We start from the raw sequence: 23,868 nt of genomic DNA, 5'->3' as shown, positions 1-23,868 counted from the left end.
GATGGACATTTGTTTGGTCATGTTGCTAGGACACCAATGTCCACTCTAGGGATATTATATAGCATAGTGTGAAAATGCCCACTACACACTGATCTAAGGTCATTTTTTGTCATTATTGCTGAGGATCTGGGGAGGGTAAGCTGATCCTAGATCAGTGCACAGGGGGACTTCTATCCAGAGCCAGGTACACAGCTAGCAGGTGACAGGCTTCAAGGGCCTCAGTCCCAAAATGTTTTATTATCTGCTGTGTTAACATCATGAGGATGTCATCTACCAATACCACTGTTCTAGAAATCTGTCTGTTCATGTGAAGGTAATAGTCGTCCAGCAATCAGCTCATATCCTCTCTGTTTAGCCTCCTCTAGCTACCAACGGTCAATCATCTCACATTCTTATATCCTCTCTGTTTAGCCTCCTCTAGCTACCAACGGTCAATTATCTCACATTCTTATATCCTCTCTGTTTATCCTCCTCTAGCTACCAACGGTCATTCGGAGTGTTTGCGTTTGCTGATTGGAAATGCTGACCTCCAGAGTGCAGTGGACGTTCAAGACGGGAATGGACAGTAAGTCAATTGGGTTTTGGATACAATTCCTGAAATAAAGAGATTTTGACACTAGGTCTACGTCCCAAATGGCACCCTATGCCCTACTTGGTGCACTACTTTAAACCAGAACCCTATGGGCTCGGGTCAAAAGTAGTGTACCATATAGGGAATAGGTTGCCATTTGGGACTCAGCCTGGTTATTACCAGTTTGTAATATGACCTTGTTGTCTTGTGTATCAGAACCCCTCTGATGCTGTCGGTGCTGAGCGGACACACAGACTGTGTGTACTCACTGCTCAACAAGGGAGCCAGCGTAGAAGCCAAAGACAAGTGGGGCAGAACAGCGCTACACAGAGGGGTGAGGAGGAGAGCTGGCTGTATACGCTCACACACAGAAAGAGACGGGGAGGCTCAAATATACATATTATCTTCAGAAAAGTAGTTGTCCATGGGTAGTGGTGTATTCATCCCTGTAGGGGGACCTGCCTCCAGACATCATTTGTAATAATTGATGATTCATTATTATATCATTGATTATTAGTTATTCAAATCCATTCTTGTCTCCCCGCCCTTCCTCCCAGGCGTTGACGGGTCATGAGGAGTGTGTGGAGGCCCTGCTGCAGCACAGCGCCAGCTTCCTGGTTCGGGACTGTAAGGGGCGGACCCCTGTCCACCTGGCGGCGGCATCCAGACACATCGGGGTGCTGGGGGGGCTCCTACACGCCGCCCAGTCAGTGGAGACCCTCCCCGTCATCACAGACAACCAGGGCTACACGCCACTACACTGGGCCTGCTACAACGGTACGTACTGGACTAACGGAACACTAGATCTTTTCTGATTTTCTCTCTTCAGCACCGTAAACATGTCCCTGAATTAGGCAGGCCATACAACTAGGGGTGTAACGATTCGATTTGTATCACGATTCGTGGTTGTCGATACGATTCAAGGACGATATTGGTTCATTTAGAACGATACGATCCGAAACGATTCAGTGACTTGAAATCGATTCAGTAACCTTTTAGCCAAAAATTCAACCAGTGTGACTGAAATAAATACCTGGATACTGGACAGTGCAGGTGAAGTTTCCTAGATTCCTGTTCCTTGTAAGGACCGCAATGGTGGCTTGATAATTTCTCGCTCGTCGGCTTCTCCTCTGTCGTCCGCCATGCTATGTTTTGTTGTCTTTGCGCCTTTGCGCTGCTGCTGGCGTGGGGCGATGACGTCACGGATAGGCAGACTGAATCGAGTAATGTTTAAAGCCTTTATCATTAAAAGTGCTAAGAAAAAACATCCATATAAAGTCTGACGTGCTTAAATCCAATGGGTTATTTCCTAGTATCGATACAATCGATTGATTACATTTTAAAACGATGTTAGAGTGATATATGTTGTCCAAAAGGCCAACTCGCCGAGCACAGATCGATGTAGTTGGATCATAGGAATATAAATCGATACATCGATGTAGTAGATGGATCGTTACACCCCTACATACAACGGTACGTACTGACTAACTGGACTGTAGCTCTGTTCTCTCCTCCATGAAGTGTACACTCATTCATTCCCTCTTGTGGCTTGAAAAGCATTCGATTGGTGTGGACGGAGCCATGTGGGGGAATGAACAAGACTACAACAGAATTAGGGGTTATGACTCTCAGTGGAGGACCTTACACTGAAACAGGACTTTGTCAGGGATTGACATAGCATATGTTGTAGCTAAAACATATTTTGTGACTTCACCATTGTCAGATGTGTAGCTTTCTCTGAGAGTATTGTTGTGGTCTGCAGCGACGTCATCTTTTTCCGGTATGAATCAATCTTCCACTAGGCCATGACACGTGTGTAGAGGTGCTGCTGGAACAGGAGGTTTTCCACAAGACCGAGGGCAACTCGTTCAGCCCCCTCCACTGAGCTGTGATCAATGACAACGAGGGGGCTGCAGAGATGCTGATTGACACTCTGGGGCCGGCCATTGTCAACGCCACTGACACCAAGAACCGGTAACTACAGCACATGACAAAGTCCTTTTCTTCTGGAGAATAATGTTGTCTTGGGAATAAAATGACCTCTGGGGTTGGATGAGGGATTGTAGATTACTTTTAATACATCTATTAGTGATTTTATATTTCTATGGTATAAACAGGGTTAATTGAACAAACTTGTTTACAACAGTCCTACATGATATCGGTGAAATAAGTTTCCTCTCTCTCCAGGACCCCCCTGCATGCGGCGGCTTTCACGGACCACGTGGAGTGTCTTCAGCTGCTGCTAGGCCACAACGCCCAGGTCAACTCCCCCGATGCCTCCGGGAAGACCTCCCTCATGATGGCTGCTGAGAACGGACAAACCAACGCTGTCGGTACGCAGCCCCCTCTCCTCCGCTTTGCCTCGCCCAGCCGGCTTAAGTTCAACATGTCTGTTTTACATTTTAATAAGTCGCTTAATTTCCTAATTGAGTTTCTTTATGTTTCTCTGTCTGTGTCAGAGCTGTTGGTGAGCAGTGCCAAAGCAGAGCTCACCCTGCAGGATGCAGTCAAGAACACTGCTCTTCATCTGGCCTGCAGTAAGGTGAGCATCCCCACATGAAGATGACGTTCATCTGAACAGTTGGCTCTCTCTGGTTGAAATTTTGGTCTGACATGTTTGACTCTGGTTTTTAAAGGGGCATGAAACCAGTGCTTTGTTGATATTGGAGAAGATTACAGACAGGAACCTCATCAACTCGACTAACGCAGCCTTACAGACGTACGTATGGTTCAGCTGTATTAATTGGGCCAGAAGAATTAGAAGAAGTGCACTATATAGGGAATAGTCTGGCATTTGGGAGGTATCCTCATTTGCTGCTGGCTAATCTGACGGTACTTTCTCCTCAGGCCGTTACACGTTGCAGCCAGAAATGGTCTGACGGTGGTGGTTCAGGAGCTACTAGTGTGCTCGCAGTCGATGAGAATGGTAAGATCCATAACGCTAACACCGTTTTCTTCTGTACTTCTCTTCTCAATGTGTCCACAAATGTTTCTCTCTAGTCCACTGCTTAGTTATTGTCTTAACTTTGTATCTCCTAGCCTGGTGTTATTTCATGTTTTTCACCAAAAGTGTTATAGTAAACGGTGATGCTCCTGAAGTGACCCTCTGCTGTTCTGTTTGAACCCCTCAGGTTACACGCCTGCCTTGGCCTGCGCCCCCAACAAAGACGTGGCGGACTGCCTGGCGCTGATCCTGGCCACCATGATGCCCGTGTCCCCCTGCAACCCGGCGCCCAGCCTGTCCTTCAGTGCCATTAACCACTACACCACCAGCCCCTCCAAGAGTGTGACCTTCGACAGCCTGCCCGTGCTGCGCAGCGAGCACAGCTCCTACTGCAGCTTCAACAACATCGGCCACCGCGACCACGATGGAGGCTTCTACAAGGATGAGGAACTCAACGACTCAGACTCAGAGACATACTGAGGGGGGTGGTGGTCGCTGCCCAGGAGGGGAGCCAAGGGCAGGCGGATGGACAGTGAAGTGGGGCAGAGGCCACAAACAAATCCACACATACACACCGTGTCTTAAATCACCACAGCCAGCTTTGGGAGGGCACGAGCCGAGACAGTCCGCACAGGAGCCTTAAGAGTCCCGCAGTTGGAGAGAGAGAAATGGAGGGAGGGAGGGAGGGAGGGAGAGGGGGAGGCACAACAGGCTGGCTGGCCACACTCATCCTCTCATACCACCAGGTGTCCTTCCAGCAGATACTGGACTTCAGAGGAACTGCTGCTGCTATACCCCACCTTTACCTTTACCCACAAAGGTCCTAAACGGTAGAAACTGTCCAGCCAACAGACAGACGGACACCTTATGACGGCAATAACCTGTAGTCCAAGGGGATAGTAGCACTTCACTGAGTGAAAAACAGACATGGACCAAAAGATGTGGAAGAAGCCTTTTCAAAACCTGTTTTGACAGTAGAAATGGGATTGAGCGTTTTGGCCTGAGAAAAAACATAAGGAGTGATGTTTCATTTAAGTTTTATGAGAGTGATGGTCATGTTTATCCGCACACTAAGACAGTCAGAACGCACCTAGCCTCTTGTCTGTAATCCATGTGGGAGGAGGGGAAATCATTTATTTTTTATGAACAAACATTTTAATAAAATCATTCATGTCTTAAGCTCCTGACCCTCTGTGGGAACCAAAGAATCGTAGTATTTGCTCTCATGAGTAATTTCAAAGAATTTCCATCCCCAATGGCACCCTATTCCCTTTATAGTACACTACTTTTGACCAGGGCCATAGGGTTCTGGTCAAAAGTAGTGTACTCTATAAAGAATAGGGTGCCATTTAGATTTTGCATTTGTATGTGAGCGACAGGACTTTTTACATTTGCGTTATTAAACCTACCTGTCCTTTGCCCTCTAGAAAATATTTTAGAAAGTAAATTATTAATTCATGTATTCTTTCTTGTGATATTTATGTCATCATTTTGTGCCTTCTTTAGTTACTGAGGGGAGGTTAGGAGAGTAGGGGCAGCTGTATGAGCGAAAACAATGATGCACACTAAGTACTACAACGTTTGTGAAAAGCACTGATACTATTCCGAGGCATACGAGGGGGAAAACATGCCTCCCTTGGAGAGGAGAAACACTGTAAACCAATGGTAGGACAGCAGCATTTAGATTTTCTTCTGTTGAAAAAAATATATATATATTATTTGTCTTGGTCTTATAATCAATGTATTTTGACAGGTTTTGCTTGCTTAACTTCTTCAAAAAAATGAAACCACTCAATCCTTTTATGTGATTGCTTGTTCAAACCCCCGTTTTTGTCTCTTTTTGAAAATAATTTTAACTGGAAATATGTACAATACATATGCTATGTTCGTCAAATCAGGATCAGGAGGTTCACAGGTTTTTTCGTGTCCTTTTTTTTCTTTAAAAGGATGAAACTAGCATGTACATATGAAATAGTGACTGAATTCGAAACTCCCATGAATTCTTTCAGTATCTGAAGATTGCTGTATATTTTATGAGTAATAAAATAAAGAAATGAGTTATGTTATTTAATAATGAACTATGGGTTATCTGTTTTATGTGACAACCGCAGTATCAATTTCTAGGTGACAGTGGTGCTAATCCCAAAAGAAAGGCTACATACAACAAGGAACAAGAAGTCTATTGGCAAAGTGATGAATATTGCATGTACCTTGGCCTAACGGTGTGGGTTATGTATTTTATTTTTCATGGCGTCCTCAACATTACAGTTTTAAGGGCAACAATAGCCTACATTTGTTTACAACTCGCAGGATTTCCATACATGAGCTTTCAACAACACAGAGTGTTGCATCAGCACGAGATCGAAAGTGCGTCAAATCTGTACAGGTCATTGTTACGTCATCACTGATAAATGTTGAAACTGATCAAAAACCGCTGGAGCAGTTCAGTCTAATCCTCCCTAGTGCTGGAGGATTGCGTTTGTTTTCGCTCTGGATGCGCGTTCATTTTGGCAAGGAAATGTGCTGATTTTGCAAGGAGATGGAGAATAAAGAGTTCAAGGTAGACATGTTATTTATTTTTAAATCTTCAATTATATTAATTACTGTGGATTAAATATTGTTTAACAAATGAAATAATGTGCTATTCATGCTGTAATATCAAACTAGAAAGTATATGGCCGGGGAGTCATGAGAGTTGGCTAAAGGTACAGTAGGGTCAAATGGGGGTCAAAGGTTATGACAGCACCTTCATAAATTCGTCCAAAATGGCACCCTATTCCCTATGTAGGCTAGTGTACTACTTTTGACCAGGAGCCATAGAAGGGTTGGCTGACGTCACGAAAATGATGCTCGCGCATCGATGGCCGGAAGTCGTGTATCTTGTTATGATTCTGTACCTCAGCTAACAACAAGCTGCCATGTGGGGAATCGTAGCTCTATGGCATGTTTCAGCTCGTTGTATGGTGTTATTGATACCATGTCTTGTTTTGAGGTGTTTTGACTGATATCATGTCTATGCAATGACTAAAATTCGCTACCTAGCTAACCAACAACAACTGTAACAATGTATTTGAGACGAGTTCATTGTTCAAATGTATTTATGTTTGCATTAAACATTTAGAGACTAAATATAGTTTACATGTTGTCTAAGTCAAACCCTGTCTATTTTGCCCCATAGTTGCATGCCAGTTTTGTTGCTAAACAACCAACCCCTCTATAGAGTGTTACAGTGGAGGTGTGATAATACCCATAAAACCTAGCGGTCAAACAGGGAAATGGTTCCAATCGTTTTTCCACCATTAATTTTTCCCATAGGCGATTTTAGAAACACATAAAATAAGGGCTGTATTTCGTGTAGGCTTTTATTTTTATTTTATTTTTATTTATTTCACCTTTATTTAACCAGGTATGCCAGTTGAGAACAGGTTCTCATTTACAACTGCGACCTGGCCAAGATAAAGCAAAGTAGTGCAATAAAAACAACACAGAGTTACATATGGGGTAAAAAAACATAAAGTCAGAAATACAACAGAAAATATATATACAGTGTGTGCAAATGTAGCAAGTTATGGAGGTAAGGCAATAAATAGGCTATAGTGCAGAATAATTACAATATTATTAACACTGGAATGCTAGATGTGCAAGAGATTATGTGCAAATAGAGATACTGGGGTGCAAAAGAGCAAAATAAATAACAATATAGGGATGAGGTAGTTGGGTGGGCTAATTTCAGATGGGCTGTGTACAGGTGCAGTGATCGGTAAGGTGCTCTGACAACTGATGCTTAAAGTTATTGAGGGAGATAAGAGTCTCCAGCTTCAGAGATTTTTGCAATTCGTTCCAGTCATTGGCAGCAGAGAACTGGAAGGAATGGCGGCCAAAGGAGGTGTTGGCTTTGGGAATGACCAGTGAGATATACCTGCTGGAGCGCAGACTACGGGTGGGTGCTGCTATGGTGACCAATGAGCTAAGATAAGGCGGGGATTTGCCTAGCAGTGATTTATAGATGGCCTGGAGCCAGTGGGTTTGACGACGAACATGTAGTGAGGACCAGCCAACAAGAGCGTACAGGTCACAGTGGTGGGTAGTGTATGGGGCTTTGGAGACAAAACGGATGGCACTGTGATAGACTACATCCAGTTTGCTGAGTAGAGTGTTGGAGGCTATTTTGTAAATGACATCGCCGAAGTCAAGGATCGGTAGGATAGTCAGTTTTACGAGGGCATGTTTGGCAGCATGAGTGAAGGAGGCTTTGTTGCGAAATAGGAAGCCGATTCTAGATTTAACTTTGGATTGGAGATTCTTTATGTGAGTCTGGAAGTTGAGTTTACAGTCTAACCAGACACCTAGATATTTGTAGTTGTCCACATACTCTAGGTCAGACCCGTCGAGAGTGGTGATTCTAGTTGGGTGGGCGGGTGCTAGCAGCATTCGATTGAAAAGCATGCATTTAGTTTTACTAGTGTTTAAGAGCAGTTGAAGGCTACTGAAGGATTGTTGTATGGCATTGAAGCTCGTTTGGAGGTTTGTTAACACAGTGTCCAATGAAGGGCCAGATGTATACAAAATGGTGTCGTCTGCGTAGAGGTGGATCTGAGAGTCACCAGCAGCAAGAGCGACATCATTGATATACACGGAGAAAAGTGTCGGCCCAAGAATTGAACCCTGTGGCACCCCCATAGAGACTGCCATAGGTCCAGACAACAGGCCCTCCGATTTGACACACTGAACTCTATCTGAGAAGTAGTTGGTGAACCAGGCGAGGCAGTCATTTGAGAAACCAAGGCTATTTAGTCTGCCAATAAGAATGCGGTGGTTGACAGAGTCGAAAGCCTTGGCCAGGTCGATGAAGACGGCTGCACAGTACTGTCTATTATCAATCGCGGTTATAATATCGTTTAGGACCTTGAGCGTGGCTGACGTGCACCCGTGACCAGCTCGGAAACCGGATTGCATAGCGGAGAAGGTACGGTGGTATTCGAAATGGTCGATGATCTGTTTGTTAACTTGGCTTTCGAATACTTTCGAAAGGCAGGGCAGGATGGATATAGGTCTGTAGCAGTTTGGATCTAGAGTGTCACCCCCTTTGAAGAGGGGGATGACTGCAGCAGCTTTCCAATCTCTGGGGATCTCAGACGTTATGAAAGAGAGGTTGAACAGACTAGTAATAGGGGTTGCGACAATTTCGGCGGCTAGTTTTAGAAAGAAAGGGTCCAGATTGTCTAGCCCAGCTGATTTGTAGGGGTCCAGATTTTGCAGCGCTTTCAAAACATCAGCTGTCTGAATTTGTGTGAAGGAGAAGCGGGGGGGGCATGGGCAAGTTGCAGCAGAGGGTGCAGAGTTGGTGGCCGGGTTAGTGGTAGCCAGATGGAAAGCATGGCCAGCTGTAGCAAAATGCTTGTTGAAATTCTCGATTATTGTAGATTTATCGGTGGTGATAGTGTTTCCTAGCCTCAGTGCAGTGGGCAGCTGGGAGGAAGTGCTCTTATTCTCCATGGACTTTACAGTGTCCCAAAACTTTTTGGAGTTAGTGCTACAGGATGCAAATTTCTGTTTGAAAAAGTTAGCCTTTGCTTTCCTGACTGCTTGTGTATATTGGTTCCTAACTTCCCTGAAAAGTTGCATATCGCGGGGGCTATTTGATGCTAATGCTGTACGCCACAGGATGTTTTTGTGCTGGTCAAGGGCAGTCAAGTCTGAGGAGAACCAGGGGCTATATCGGTTCTTAGTTCTGTATTTTTTGAATGGGGCATGTTTATTTAAGATTGAGAGGAAATTACTTTTAAGGAACAACCAGGCATCCTCTACTGACGGAATGAGATCTATATCCATCCAGGATACCTGGGCCAGGTCAATTAGGAAGGCCTCCTCGCTAAAGTGTTTTAGGGAGCGTTTGACAGTGATGAGGGGTGACCGTTTGACCGCGGACCCGTTACGGACGCAGGCAATAAGGCAGTGATCGCTGAGATCCTGGTTGAAGACAGCTGAGGTGTATTTAGAGGGTATGTTAGTCAGGATGATATCTATGAGGGTACCCATGTTTACGGATTTAGGGTTGTACCTGGTAGGTTCGTTGATAATTTGCGTGAGGTTGAGGGCATCTAGCTTGGATTGTAGGATGGCTGGGGTATTAAGCATATCCCAATTTAGGTCACCAAGCAGTACAAACTCTGAGGATAAATGGGGGGCAATCAATTCACATATGGTGTCCAGGGCACAGCTGGGGGCTGAGGGGGGTCTGTAGCAAGCGGCAACAGTGAGAGACTTATTTCTGGAAAGGTGGATTTTTAGAAGTAGAAGCTCAAACTGTTTGGGCACAGACCTGGATAGTATGATAGAGCTCTGCAGGCTATCTCTACAGTAGATTGCAACTCCACCCCCTTTGGCAGTTCTATCTAGACGGAAAATGTTATAGTTGGGGATGGACATTTCAGAATTTTTGGTGGCCTTCCTGAGCCAGGATTCAGACACTGCTAGAACATCAGGGTTGGCAGAGTGTGCTAACGCAGTGAATAACTCAAACTTAGGAAGTAGACTTCTGATATTTATGTGCAAGAAACCAAGACTTTTGCGATTACAGAAGTCATCAAATGATAGCGCCTGGGGAGTAGGAGTGATACTGAGGGCTGCAGGGCCTGGGTTAGCCTCTACATCACCAGAGGAACAGAGGAGGACTAGAATAAGGATACGGCTAAAGGCTTTAAGAACTGGTCTTCTAGTGCGTTGGGTACATAGAATAAAGGGGGCAGATTTCCGGGTGTTATAGAAAAGATTCAGGGCATTATGTACAGACAAGGATATGGAAGGATATGAGTAAAGTGGAGGTAAACCTAAGCGTTGGGTAACAATGAAAGAGATAGCATCGCTGGAGTCATCAATTGAGTCGGTCTCCGCGTGTATAGGGGAAGGTGCAAAGGAGCTATCTAAGGCAGGTTTAGCTAGGCTGGGGGGTCTACAGTGATATAGTACAATTAGAAATAACCGAAACAACAATAAACTAACCATGTTTGGGCTGAGGCTAAACATAAACAGGATGTAGTACCGTAAAAAGGAACAGTCCAGCAGATATCAGCTGTATATCTGAGTTATCATAAGGTCCGGTGGTGAAGCACTAGTAAGAGGCCACGGCTAGCGTGTGCTAGCGGGCCAGGGCTAGCAGATGGATGGAATCTTCGTGGTTAACGTCGTAACCACATCAGACGATTTCGTCGGTAGACCAGTCGTGTAGGATCGGCGGGGCTCCGTGTCAACACTAGGTGGTCCCGTCCGGTTGACAGAGAGGTAGATAGCCGGGAGATGGGCGATGGGCCTAGCTCAGGATGATTAGCCAGACCACAGCGTCCGTTTTGTTGTAGCTGGCTGGTGGTAGCTAGCTGGTAGCGATGAATCCGGAGTTAAAGGTCCAGTGATTCAGTGATTCCGGCGGAAAAACTGATATGTTCTGGGTCGATAACGCGCTGTGCAGACTGGCCGAATATCCGGTGATCAATGTCCAGTGATTAAAATTAATCCCGCGGAAAAAAATCCAATGTTCTGGGTGAAACACCGCTAGCTGTGGCTAATAGCAAGTAGCTAGTTAGATGGCTAGCTAGTTTCAACTGGAGATTCTAGATTCTAGATAAAGGTAAGTTGATAATAGAATCCGTTCCACATTGAGTGAGGCGGGTTGCAGGAAAGTATATTTTGTAGAAGGATGAAAAGTCTGATAGGGAAATATGTACGAAAAATACAAAAAACAGGGTATTTACAGGCTATTTACAGACACACGACAGAAACAGGACTGCACTACTTCGCCATCTTGGAAAAAAGTGGCGTGACGTTTTTGTAACCATGTAAATCTCTCTCGGACAAGTTGATGTATTTGATGTATTTTTCTATTACATGTATGACATTTCATTGAGATATTTTGTGTTTTAATGACGCAAAATTGAATTACAGCCTAACTCTGCTTTCTGTTGTCGCCATCAGGCTGCAGTGGTGACCTTCACTACCGTGACCCACAAGGATGAAACTTCCCAGACCAGCCTCACCCTCAGCAGGGGAAAGAGAAGCTACCCAGACCTACACACCTTTGTGCAGGACATGAAGGACGAGTAAGTTGCTCTTTGGCTTCCCCATGCATCCCCTAGATATGTTCCCTATCTCAATTGCATACTCCTCGTGTCCTCTCTTCTCAAAACCCATTGGATGAGAAAGCCAGAGGTCCCGCCCTTCTGACCTTCTCATCCAATGGGTTTTGAGAAGGAGGCGAGGAGATTGAGAGTCTCCCATAGTCTCGGGCCAATACAAAGGACTCAACGGACCAAATAACCAATCAGGGATGTCTGGGTGTGGCCTAGTTCCATAGAGGTCCATCCATAACGTAGTCTAAGATAATAGAGGTAATGTCCATCCATAACGTAATCTAAGATAATAGAGGTAATGTCCATCCATAACGTAATCTAAAATAATAGAGGTAATGTCCATCCATAACGTAATCTAAAATAATAGAGGTAATGTCCATCCATAACGTAATCTAAAATAATAGAGGTAATGTCCATCCATAACGTAATCTAAAATCATAGAGGTAATGTCCATCCATAACGTAATCTAAAATAATAGAGGTAATGTCTATCCATAACATAGTCTAAGATAATAGAGGTAATGTCATGTAGTTCATTGTGTACTTGCATTTATTTACTTTTCAGCCATTGGAATCTGCTGAGTGAGAATATGCGTGCCGGGGTGAGTTATAGTCACCTCTAAAGTAGTTAATGTTGGTAAAATGGACCAAACATTCATTTGTGGAAATCCTGCAGGACCTTTAATCCTGAACCACTGCTTTAATTGACTAGCTTGAGTAAATGGTTCTACATTTTATATCAGTGCAGCCCCTTTAACAAACTAACTCTGTATGGTCTTTTAACATTGCAGATGAGCAGACATGAGTTTAGTGCCAAGTGTATGGATATTGTAGCATGGGTGATGGAGTCTACATCCACTGTGGTTGTTCCCGCCCTTGACCTCACCATGCAGATAGAGCTCTCTGATTCGCCAAGCTCTTCTGGATCAGGAAGTAATGAGGCAGGAGAGGTGACCTCTCTTGGCCGCAGCGTCAGATTCAGCTGTAGTGGAGGACCCAGCAGGTGCACCAGCGCCAGAACTGCCTGCAGCACACGCACTCCCACGCCTTTCCCCTCCTCTCACAGGTACCTAGCCCTATCCCCTCCTCTCACAGGTACCTAGCCCTATCCACGCATCTCACAGGTACCTAGCCTTATCCACGCCTCTCACAGGTACCTAGCCCTATCCATGCCTCTAACAGGTACCTAGCCCTATCCATGCCTCTCACAGGTACCTAGCCCTATCCGCTCCTCTCAAAGGTACCTAGCCCTATCCTCTCCTCGCACAGGTACCTAGCCCTATCCCCTCCTCTCAAAGGTACCTACCCCTATCCCCTCCTCTCACAGGTACCTACCCCTATCCACGCCTCTCAAAGGTACCTAGCCCTATCCCCTCCTCTCACAGGTACCTACCCCTATCCACGCCTCTCAAAGGTACCTAGCCCTATCCCCTCCTTTCACAGGTACCTAGCCCTATCCCCTCCTCTCACAGGTACCTACCCCTATCCACGCCTCTCACAGGTACCTAGCCCTATCCCCTCCTCTCACAGGTACCTAGCCCTATCCCCTCCTCTCACAGGTACCTAGCCCTATCCCCTCCTCTCACAGGTACCTACCCCTATCCCCTCCTCTCACAGGTACCTACCCCTATCCCCTCCTCTCACAGGTACCTAGCCCTATCCCCTCCTCTCACAGGTACCTACCCCTATCCACGCCTCTCACAGGTACCTAGCCCTATCCCCTCCTCTCACAGGTACCTAGCCCTATCCCCTCCTCTCACAGGTACCTAGCCCTATCCATGCCTCTAACAGGTACCTAGCCCTATCACCTCCTCTCACAGGTACCTAGCCCTATCCACGCCTCTCACAGGTACCTAGCCTTATCCATGCCTCTCACAGGTACCTAGCCCTATCCATGCCTCTAACAGGTACCTAGCCCTATCCATGCCTCTCACAGGTACCTAGCCCTATCCCCTCCTCTCAAAGGTACCTAGCCCTATCCTCTCCTCTCACAGGTACCTAGCCCTATCCCCTCCTCTCAAAGGTACCTAGCCCTATCCTCTCCTCTCACAGGTACCTACCCCTATCCCCTCCTCTCACAGGTACCTACCCCTATCCACGCCTCTCAAAGGTACCTAGCCCTATCCCCTCCTCTCACAGGTACCTACCCCTATCCACGCCTCTCAAAGGTACCTAGCCCTATCCCCTCCTTTCACAGGTACCTAGCCCTATCCCCTCCTCTCACAGGTACCTACCCCTATCCACGCCTCTCACAGGTACCTAGCCCTATCCCCTCCTCTCACAGGTACCTAGCCCTATCCCCTCCTCTCACAGGTACCTAGCCCTATCCCCTCCTCTCACAGGTATCTAGCCCTATCCCCTCCTCTCACAGATACCTAGCTCTATCCCCTCCTCTTTTTGCAGGTATTTCCTGTTATAGGTACAAATATCCATTCCAGATCCACTTAGTGAGAAATACTACTTAGATACTACACAACCACTCTAAAACGTTTACTCTGAATGTTAATGTTTGCTCTGAGTGTGGTTTGAGATGGTTCACAATGCTTCCTTTGAATAATAATAACAAGGTTGAGTTAGTGTCCCAAATTCTTGGATCATATTTTTTATTTTGTTACCATATACTATTCATTTATGTTGTGCATTCTGCAGGTCCATGACCTCTTTGCTAAGTGAGAACGAAGAGCGATATGTCTCCTCACCTGAGGGTGGCGATAGAGAGATGAGACACAGACAACACTCAGCACCACTGAGATCTGTGTTTGGCATCTCTGAGGACTCTGTCTTCGACATGGTCCAGAGCGGCCAGTCGCAGGGTGACATCGTACCGCTGCCCAAACGGAGTAGACAGGAGAAATACAGACCTAGCAAAATGTCAACGGACGGCAAGTTTATGATGGGTATTGTCGAGTTGGTTATAAACCTTCTCAACTCCAGATTGGCTGAGCTAATGCGAAGTGTCAGTCAGGGAACTCTAGTTCTGCTGACTGGAAGTATCTCAGCAAGTCAACAGTTTGCCCAAGAGATGCTAAGCATGGCGACTTCTAAGATGTATTCCCATGCCATAGAGCATATTGCGCTCGGCCACAAGTCTCCCCTTGAGTTAGAGAGGGAGCTTGAGGCCATCTTGGGTCCTCTGGCTGGACAGGTCATAGTCATCATCATAGATAGCATCATCAAGGCTAAAGCCAACGGAGGAAATGAGGGGAGAGCGTCCAGCCCCTTGACCTATTTTCTAACTGCCATTTCGGCAGAAATACAAAGCCTAGTGGTTCACAGATCGGCTAGCAGACCATCCACCAGACTGTCCAACAACGACCCACTGCTGAACATTTCCAAGTCAAAGGTCTTAAGATCAGTTCTGCTCAAAATGGCAGAGCTCTTTGGCCAAGGTCCAAGTGAAACCTGTCTAGTTCCACTAGTCAAGAGTCAGTCCAACAACTCCATTTGCGACTGGACTGTGAATGCAGGCACCATTCATCCAAGTACATTTCTGTCCGACAACAGAGTGACAGAAGTGTCATCCGATGTTGTGGATCTTGTACTTGAGGTTTTTTGGATAACAGGATTTTTGGATAACAGGAACCCGTCAAGGCCACAGAGTGCCTGCTCCCACAACTCAGCTAGTGGAGCAATAGATATGAGAGCTCTTGCTGGGGACTTGGTCAGACAGGTGTCTGTCAAACTCAGCCCATTTGTCTCTGAGAGTCAACTCTCCACCATGTCCATGACAGATCTGTCATCATCTTTTTCTGACTCCACCTTGAAGCAGTTGTGTTCTCGCTCTGTTGTTGCTCTGGCAACTGCCTGTCAAGCAATCAAAACAGAGCTTGAGAACCAGAGACCTACCAACCTGGCAGCCAGAGACCTACTATCGTCTCTGGTAGAGACCATTGAGGACATGGATATCTCTGACATCCTCCAGGGCCCGTCGGCCATTTTGGAGGAGGCTGCTGTGATAAAGCACCCAGAGATGTCCACCTCGACAATATACAGATCTCTGCTTCTCGACTCATCTCTCGCCTCCTCTAAGATGGTCACTGAGAGCATTATCTTCAACAACCCATGCCCATCAGAGGAGAATGTGAGTATTCAGAAGGAGCTCCCTGCTGATAAAGTTGACATCCTCCATGGTCAACCAGTGGAGGAGTATATTGTCAAAGCTGAGCAATGCATCACTCAGGTCATTCAGGATGCAGCTGTGACATATACTGCTGCGCTGGATAAAACCGACACTTGTGGGAAACTGTCGGAAATCCTATCTGTCCATGTTTCCTCAGAGAATATTGAGGAGGCATCCTCTGATCTCTTTGGTGGAATTATTTCCGACCTGCATGAGGTATCTGAGGTCAATAAGGCCTCCATGCGTACGAAATCAGGTCGCAAAATGTTCTGGGTGGAAGTGAGTTCAGGTTCCCAGAAGATTTATACCAAAACCCTGGACAAACTAAGGAAGCTGTTCACCTCCCACCATCTCACTGAGGGAAAAAATACTCCTGTGCAAATCGAGCTTTCTGCAACTGGACTACTTGTAACTGAGGCCACTGTGCAGGAATCTCCTGTAACTGAGGCCACTTTGGCAGTGTCTCCTGTACAGAAGACAGACAGTAAGACCCTTCTAAGTCCCCAGCCTCAGCCTACCAGCTCACCCTCGACACCTGCACTAAAGGGGTAATCAAACAGGTGATCTCGGTGCTGAGGGTGGACACTTCAAAGGAAGACTGCTCCGCTTCCGTTGGGGAGAGCACGTCAAATTCATCCTTCGACTTCAACCAGAAGTTGGACTCGATAATTTCGAAATTGGAGGACCTCACCATTTCGAGTGATGTGACATCAGCCGAGATTGCCACACTCACGCGATCTCTTAGTGCAGCCAGCAGAACCTCTAACATTTCCATCCAGAGCTTTCACAGTGCTGAGTTCCGAGCTAAGGCCAAACACATTGTGAGTGAGACCATTCTCAGAGCTGCTAGCAAAGCCAGCCATTCTTTGCTACAGAGCATGCCTAGCACCACCTTCTCACACCATGCGGTTTCTACAGCCGAAGATATAGTAAATATTATCATGCAAGACCTTGAAAGTGTATCCCAGTACACTGTGGACGACGCAGACTCCTTCCCACTAGGAGAGAAAAAGCTGGAGTTCCAGCTCAAACCCAGAGTTGTCTTTGACAACTTATTGGATGCTGCTCAAACCATGTACCACAGAGTAAAGGATAGACTGAACATCTTTTTCTCTTTTCCACCAGTGTCAGTCACCACAGCCAAATATGTGCTGGACTCCGCCCCTGTGGAGACACTCAGACATTCTAAGTCCGCTGACACTGCTCTTGTTGAGGACAGGAGCCGCCCTCCGTCTGTGAGAAGTGAGAAGCCTTTGTCAAAAGTCTGTTTGGCTAAAAGGTCTAAAGCCCTTGTGTCTTCGAGTGGCTCTTCAACAGACCACCATATAATTGACACATGCAGTGAGGATGTCACTCTGCCCACCAGGAGTATGTCAGTTGTGAGCAACAACAGTTTGAAGAGAGCCTCTCCTCTCCACGGCAGTGGATTGAGTGAAAGTTGCAAACCTCTTGTGGCTCTAAAAGACGTAACAGTGGCAGTCAGCCAAGAAGGCTTTAGCAAAACTGCAAAGAAGACGCTCAGCTTGATCCTAAATGTGATCAAGTGTAGAGTGGCCAACTCTGAGAGTTCATCTGTTGGGCAGATTGCAAGTGAGGAGTGTCTGATAGCCACTAACATGTTAGACTCGACCAGTTGCCTGACATGAGCGCTGCCGATGAAATCACAAGGACAGAATCCCATACCTCTATCGCAATGGACGAGACAGGTTCACGGTCAACGCTTGTGAGCCAACAAGAAATAAACATATCTGACACCAATATCATAGTGAAAACTATAATGGACACATTGAAGACGGACGACCCAGAGATGACTTCAGCAGAAGAACATCTGGATAGGCTCCTGTCAGTTGAAGCCCTTCAAGGTGCATCTGGCAACCTGATCGCAAAGGTCCATGGTCTCATTCAGGAGATAACCATAAACCGCCAGCTTCAATCCATGGTTGGCCACAGAAGCCTCTCTCAACCAGCGCTGCCTAAACCAGCCCTGAGGAAGCTGTCAAAGGACGATGCCTCAGAGCTCATTTACAACTTTGCCCAGACTTCTGTTAGGAGACTCCTGGGGCAGTGTATGGGAAGGCCTATGCCACCATCGGCTGAAATGGTTTTGGATCAGGTCATCAAGTTGATGACAGACGTGGTGATGGACAGCCTGACTTATGTGTCCAAGTCTACAATGGAGGATGGTAAGTGAAAGTACCTATTTTCATCTGCATAGGACTTAATTGTAACATGATGCTCAATACATTGCGTTTTATGATGTGAAATTCACTGGTTGTGTCCAAAATGGCACCTTCTTCCATATTTAGTGCACTACTTTTGACCAGACCCTATGGGCCCTGGTCAAAAGTAGTGCACTATAAAGTGAAGAGAATGCCATTTGGGATGCAGTGACTGACTTCAATGGCTGCGTCCTCTTCTCCCAGTTATTGTACACAGGTCGGTCACACTAGCGTGCTCTTCTCACTCAGACACCAGCAATGCCACAAGTGACATCACTCATGGTGTTGTAGCTGACCTTAATGCTACTGAGGAATTCCCTGCCAGGAGCCTTAGCCCGGCTGATGTAAAGGCTGACGGCATGGCCCGTCTTCCCTCTGCCAGAGGGGAAGAGACTAAGAAGAACAGGAAGTGGCGTTTCCTACCGAAAATGCATAAGTTTCCAAAGATCATGATTAAGGTAGGGTGCTCTGTGTTTTGAGATTACCTCTGTAAGGCAGGGCTGAAATTTACCCTACAGATTCACTACACCCCTATTGTCTCTCAGCATTAGAACAAAACTGTTGTCATTGTCTTTAGGAGGTTGAGTGAGGACGCTGTAATGCAATCCTAATACACATGGGAGAGTCCCAAATGGCACCCTATTCCCTATATAGTGCACGACTTTTTACCAGAGCTCTCTGGGCCCTTGTCAAAAGTAGTGCCTTACGTAGCGAATAGGGTGCCTTTTAGGATGCACACTCTGTATTTTACACAGGCTCAGTTGTCCTGATGTGTTTTGTCAACAGCTGTTCAAGACAAAAGGGGAACCGAAGAGACACCCTGAACAGGATGCGCTGCCTACCAAACATCTCAGAGAGACTCATATTTCACAGGGTAAGTGATAAGCATCGATAATGTCATATTGATGTATCACCCTATGACAAGCTTGTTAAAACAGTGACAACAGATACAGGCAGACCGACGGACAGACATGCAGACAGACAGGCAGACTGACAGGCAGACGGACGGGCAGACAGACATACAGGCAGACAAAAAGACAGGCAAACAGGCAGACAGACAGACGGACAGGCAGACGGACAGGCAGGCAGGCAGACAGACAGACTGACTGACGGACAGACAGACAGACAGACAGACAGGCAGACAGGCATACAGACGGACAGACAGGCAGACGGACAGACAGGCAGACAGGCAGACAGACGGACAGGCAGACGGACAGACGGACAGACACAAACACACACATTCATTTTCTGATTATGAAATGTTCTCATGACAGATGCTGAGTGTGAGGTTCCAGAGGTTCCATCCACTTCCCCACCCAAGGAGGACCTGACAACCACACCGGCCCCTGCTCCCCAGGAGTCCCAGTCCCGTAAACGCCCACTCATAGTCAGGGTGTTACACGCTCTCTCCAGAGCCATCTCCAAACCATTCACAGGAGCTTCTGGGAAGAAGAATTAGCCAAATGCCTGATTTTATTAATATGATATTTTAATCAGAGCCTTTATTTAATAAAACATTACTGCATTGATTTCTGTCTATAGTAGTCTTCATGTATGTGCAAGATAACGGTAAAGTACTTCAAACCACATAGTCAAAAGTATTCATAGTGAAGTACCGTTTATGATTATTGATTGTGGAAATACACATAATACAGAAAAGTTGTTGTCACATATAAAGACAGACATAAAGGAGAACTCCGTAGACCAGTCACATTCTCAAGCCATAACTAAATCCATGAATGGATCTCCTATAAGATGACAGGAGAACATTTGTAACACTTTCTATGAAGCCTATATCTATAATGCATACACTCAAGTCATTTACATTTTACATTTTAGTCATTTAGCAGAAGCTCTTATCCAGAGCGACTTACAGTTAGTGAGTGCATACATTTTTTTTTTCATACTGTCATACACTCATAATGACTTAACTGAGTTAAGTGTTAAGTAAAGTGCAGTTATAAACACATAATGAGGGCTTATTATGTATTTCTTGCAATAAAAAAAGAAAAATGCTACTAGTTTATTAAATATTCATGACTGCTATTGCACGGCTCATGTCCACACTTCTGTACAATAGGGGGCAGTAATGCACCATAACGTTGGATGCCAACTTCCTATAAACCCCACTGAAGAAGAAAAAGCTACTCATGTAATGCATGCTGGAAAGCAGACAAAACTAATGATTTGCAAGAGATCTAAACACGATTTATAAGCTACTGAACAACAAGTCCAAGAAATCATTGCTAACCGCGTTTGCACTTTGAACAGATTTCTCGACAATAATAATGGAAGATGTGACTGGGGCTCAGCTCATTGCAGAGGCACTAAAAGCTCAGGTGAAGTGTGTGCAATATATATAAAACAGTGTTATACTGTGTAACCGTGTTGCTAATAATATATTAGTCGCTGATCATGTCCTTGGCAGTGAGAATGTAACACTATGAGTTGTGAAAGTGTGCCATAGGTCATTGCACTGGTATAGCTAACTATTAATATTGTTGTAGAAAAACATTTAGATGTTTATGTGGAATAGTATATGTTAACACCCTTGTTGATGCATGCCAATGTGTGTGTCAATGCAAAGAAAATCTAAACTACATTGTAACAATTCATATACAATTCAGTATGAAAATGTATGCACTCACTAACTGTAAATCGCTCTGGATAAGAGCGTCTGCTAAATGACTAAAAATGTTTAAAAAAAGGTAAATATACTGTATCTACATGTAACTCTCTACAGAATGTAGAATATATGTTTGGAATAGTTGGTGTTCCAGTCATTGAAGTAGCTAAGGCAGCTCAAGCCTCAGGAATCAAGTATGTGGGAATGCGCAATGAACAAGCCATAAGCCACCTTTTTATTACTAAACCAGCTCTCCCCAAATCATGTGATATTAACTACCCGTACATAGACTACAGGAGCGTGTAGTGTGTGAGGGTCAGTTTCATAGCTTTTTTGCATTGCTAATTATGTCTGCCTGTCTGTCTGACCCTTTGTGTGTCTGTCTGCCTGTCTTCCTGTCTGTCCCTCTGTCTGTCTGTTCCTCTCCAGTCCAGGTGCGTGTCTGGTTGTGTCTGGACCGGGACTCATCCATGCACTTGGTGGAATGGCCAACGCTAACATGAACTGCTGGTATGCTAGAACTCCACAAACAGAAGACCCTACTACTCATGTTCAGTGGTCCTTTCAAAAGAAGGGATGCTATCCGCACACTGCAAAAAATTATCTGAGGACTCCAAACTATCTCAGATTGTCAGTTGATGTCATTGTGTGATACCTCTCTCTCTGTAGGCCTGTGATTGTTATTGGAGGCTCCTCCGATCAAAACCAAGAGACCACTGGGGCGTTTCAAGAGTTTCCACAGGTACCGATTGAACCATGATATTTATGACTTTTGAACATTAGGGGGTTGTTTCCCAGGACACAGATTAAGCCTAGTCATGGCCTAAAAAGCAAACTCAATAGAGAATCTCTGTCTGGGAAACTGGCCCTAGCAGTTTAATTGCTGAAAGAGGAAATAATTTGTTATTTGTGGTCCTCTTTCTCTGTCAGGTGGAGGCATGCAGATTGTACAGTAAGTTCTCTGCTAGGTCTAGCAGTCTGGATATGATCTCCTCAGTGGTAGAGAAGGTATACAGTCTACTCTGACTCCCTCTGTGTAGTCCTCTTCATATCATTTGGTATCACCTGCAATTGTCTTTTTTCTGACCTCTAATTTTCCAGCTTAGCAAGGTACCTTAACTGCTTCATAAGAGCACAGCACAGCCTTAATTGATCTGAATTTAAGGGTGTTTGGTATGTCTAAGGCAGCACGCACTAGCATGTATGGACGTCCAGGTGCTGTATACGTAGACATATCTGGGGACATGGTCAATGCTAAATTGGACAGGAGCAGAGCCAGGTTAGTGGCCATCACTGTCTTTCATCCATTTAAAATGTATACTAATGTGTTACTGTTGAATATGTATACCTCTGAATTCACATCACCGTAGTCATTTTTATTTTATCTTGTTATACCTTTTAACGTCTGAAGTGAACCAGAAATTAAATTACTTAGAAAATATAGCACTATATCAAAATATTCTCATCAGAGAATAGCAATAAGCCTCGATAGACCTTCATGGTTTATTTACATATGCAATAAAGTTGCTAGGTAACATGTTTAATGTTTGACCTATTATTTATTATTTCCTTTGTCAGAGAGGTGCCCTGTAGTCCACCTCCTCCTGTGAGTATGGCTAACCATATGGCGATCACAGAAGCACTGGCGGTCCTGAAAGGAGCCAAACGGACTTTACTCATCATTGGCAAAGGTAGGCATTGCTTTTTTAATAGCCAGATAATCTGGGGGAAACAGAACTAAAATCTTGCATAATTGCGTCAGATACTTGGATAAGGTCTGGGGAGATGTTAAGAGAAAGATACTAACGCCACTTGCGAACTCTCCACCCCCCTAAACGGAAACTCTCTGCAAGTTTCCGGCAAGTTTATGGGCCAAATGTCCCCTCCCGTTCTGAAATTGAAAAGATGCGAGCACCTGCGAAATCGGGATTTGTCCAAATGATTAGTGGTGAAAAATCAGCGTACCGGAACAAAGTTGTCACATCCCATTCTGTTGACAGACGCTACTTCCAGTTATGTTACGTGCGTCTGTCCAAGAGAGATCAATAGCCAGCTGAGACGCACTGTAACACATATAGCACTGTACCACGGTTCAGTTGAAAACTGGGCCACGTTCAGTCGACAAATGTTGTTGACATGATTTCTCATTCTACCTGTCTGAGAGGCACGTTCGTTCTACATGCTATATTTCTATCTGAACGTTGCACAACGTTTTGCTCAGCTGAATGCATCCCAGTTGTGAAGACCAGTCTGTTGAAATCCGTGTGGCAGTGCCCTCTGTCTGTGTCCCTCTGCAGGTGCAGCCCATTGAAGAGCAGAGGGGGCTCTGAAGGAGCTGGTGGAGGGGTGTGACCTGCCCTTCCTGCCCACCCCCATGGGTAAAGGGGTGCTGCCTGACGATCACCCCAACTGTGTTGCTGCTGCCCGCTCCAGGTCAGCCTCTCCTTCTCTCAGCTGGCATCATATTCATGTACAGACCATTGACTGTATAAGTAGGACCAAGAATTTCCCTGACCATTTGAACGGACCACGAAACTCCTGAAATCCCTATCTATAACTAGTCTCTCCTGGCCAGGTCATGTCAATGTAAACTGGTGTCAATCAAACAACTACACTACTCCTATAACTAGCCTCTTTTCATTACATTTTGTTTTGTCCCTGCTCTCCTCCTCCTCTCTTCCTATCCTCCTCCTCCTCTCTTCCTATCCTCCTCCTCCTCTCTTCCTCCTCCTCCTCCTCCTCTTCCTATCCTCCTGGTTCTATGGTCTTGGTGGGGACTGCAGAGCTCTGCTCCAGTCTGATGTTGTGGTACCAGACTCAACTGGATCCTGCACTTTGGCCTTCCTCCCAGGTTTGACACCCAAGTAAAGGTCATCCAGCTAGGTCAAAGGTCACCAGTAGGGTTTCTTTTTTTTCCTTCTTTTTTTCGGATTCCAGATTTTCTGCTTATTCCGTTCTGATTTCTGGAATCTTCCAACAGGGATTTCTGGGAATTTGGGGAAAGTAACTGTAATTTTGCAACCCTAGTCACAGGTCATTTCATAGTGAACTACATTTCATTGTAACCAGGTATAAAGGTATTTGACTCAGTCTATTGGATTTAGTCTATCAATTATATAGCTTCTCTATAAGTCTTTGTGGTCTCTCCAAATAATGTCATGGCTGTCTTAGTGCTGTACAGTACATCTATATTTAAGCAATAAGGCCCGATGGGGTGTGGTATATGGCCAATATACCACGTCTAGGGGCTGTTCTTAAGCACGATG

At 45.5% G+C, this 23,868-nt stretch overlaps 1 pseudogene across 1 annotated transcript in view; it reads left to right on the top strand.

Annotated features, from left to right (window-relative positions):
• LOC311120069 (2-hydroxyacyl-CoA lyase 1-like) overlaps positions 1–23,466 on the top strand; it is a 75,755-nt pseudogene extending 52,289 nt beyond the window's left edge. Inside the window, exons 2-8 of the transcript in view lie at positions 21,032–21,112; positions 21,272–21,344; positions 21,533–21,610; positions 21,787–21,881; positions 22,181–22,293; positions 22,900–23,035; positions 23,386–23,466. The product of the transcript in view is annotated as a 2-hydroxyacyl-CoA lyase 1-like (transcript). The remainder of the gene's footprint in view (positions 1–21,031; positions 21,113–21,271; positions 21,345–21,532; positions 21,611–21,786; positions 21,882–22,180; positions 22,294–22,899; positions 23,036–23,385) is intronic.
• Positions 23,467–23,868: the final 402 nt, after the last annotated feature.

The sequence above is a fragment of the Coregonus lavaretus genome (assembly GCF_964263955.1).
Source record: "Coregonus lavaretus genome assembly, contig: HAP1_SCAFFOLD_776, whole genome shotgun sequence".
Classification (NCBI taxonomy): domain Eukaryota; kingdom Metazoa; phylum Chordata; class Actinopteri; order Salmoniformes; family Salmonidae; genus Coregonus; species Coregonus lavaretus.
Note: the sequence above shows the minus strand (reverse complement) of the source record. Positions and strands in the feature narration are given on the sequence as shown.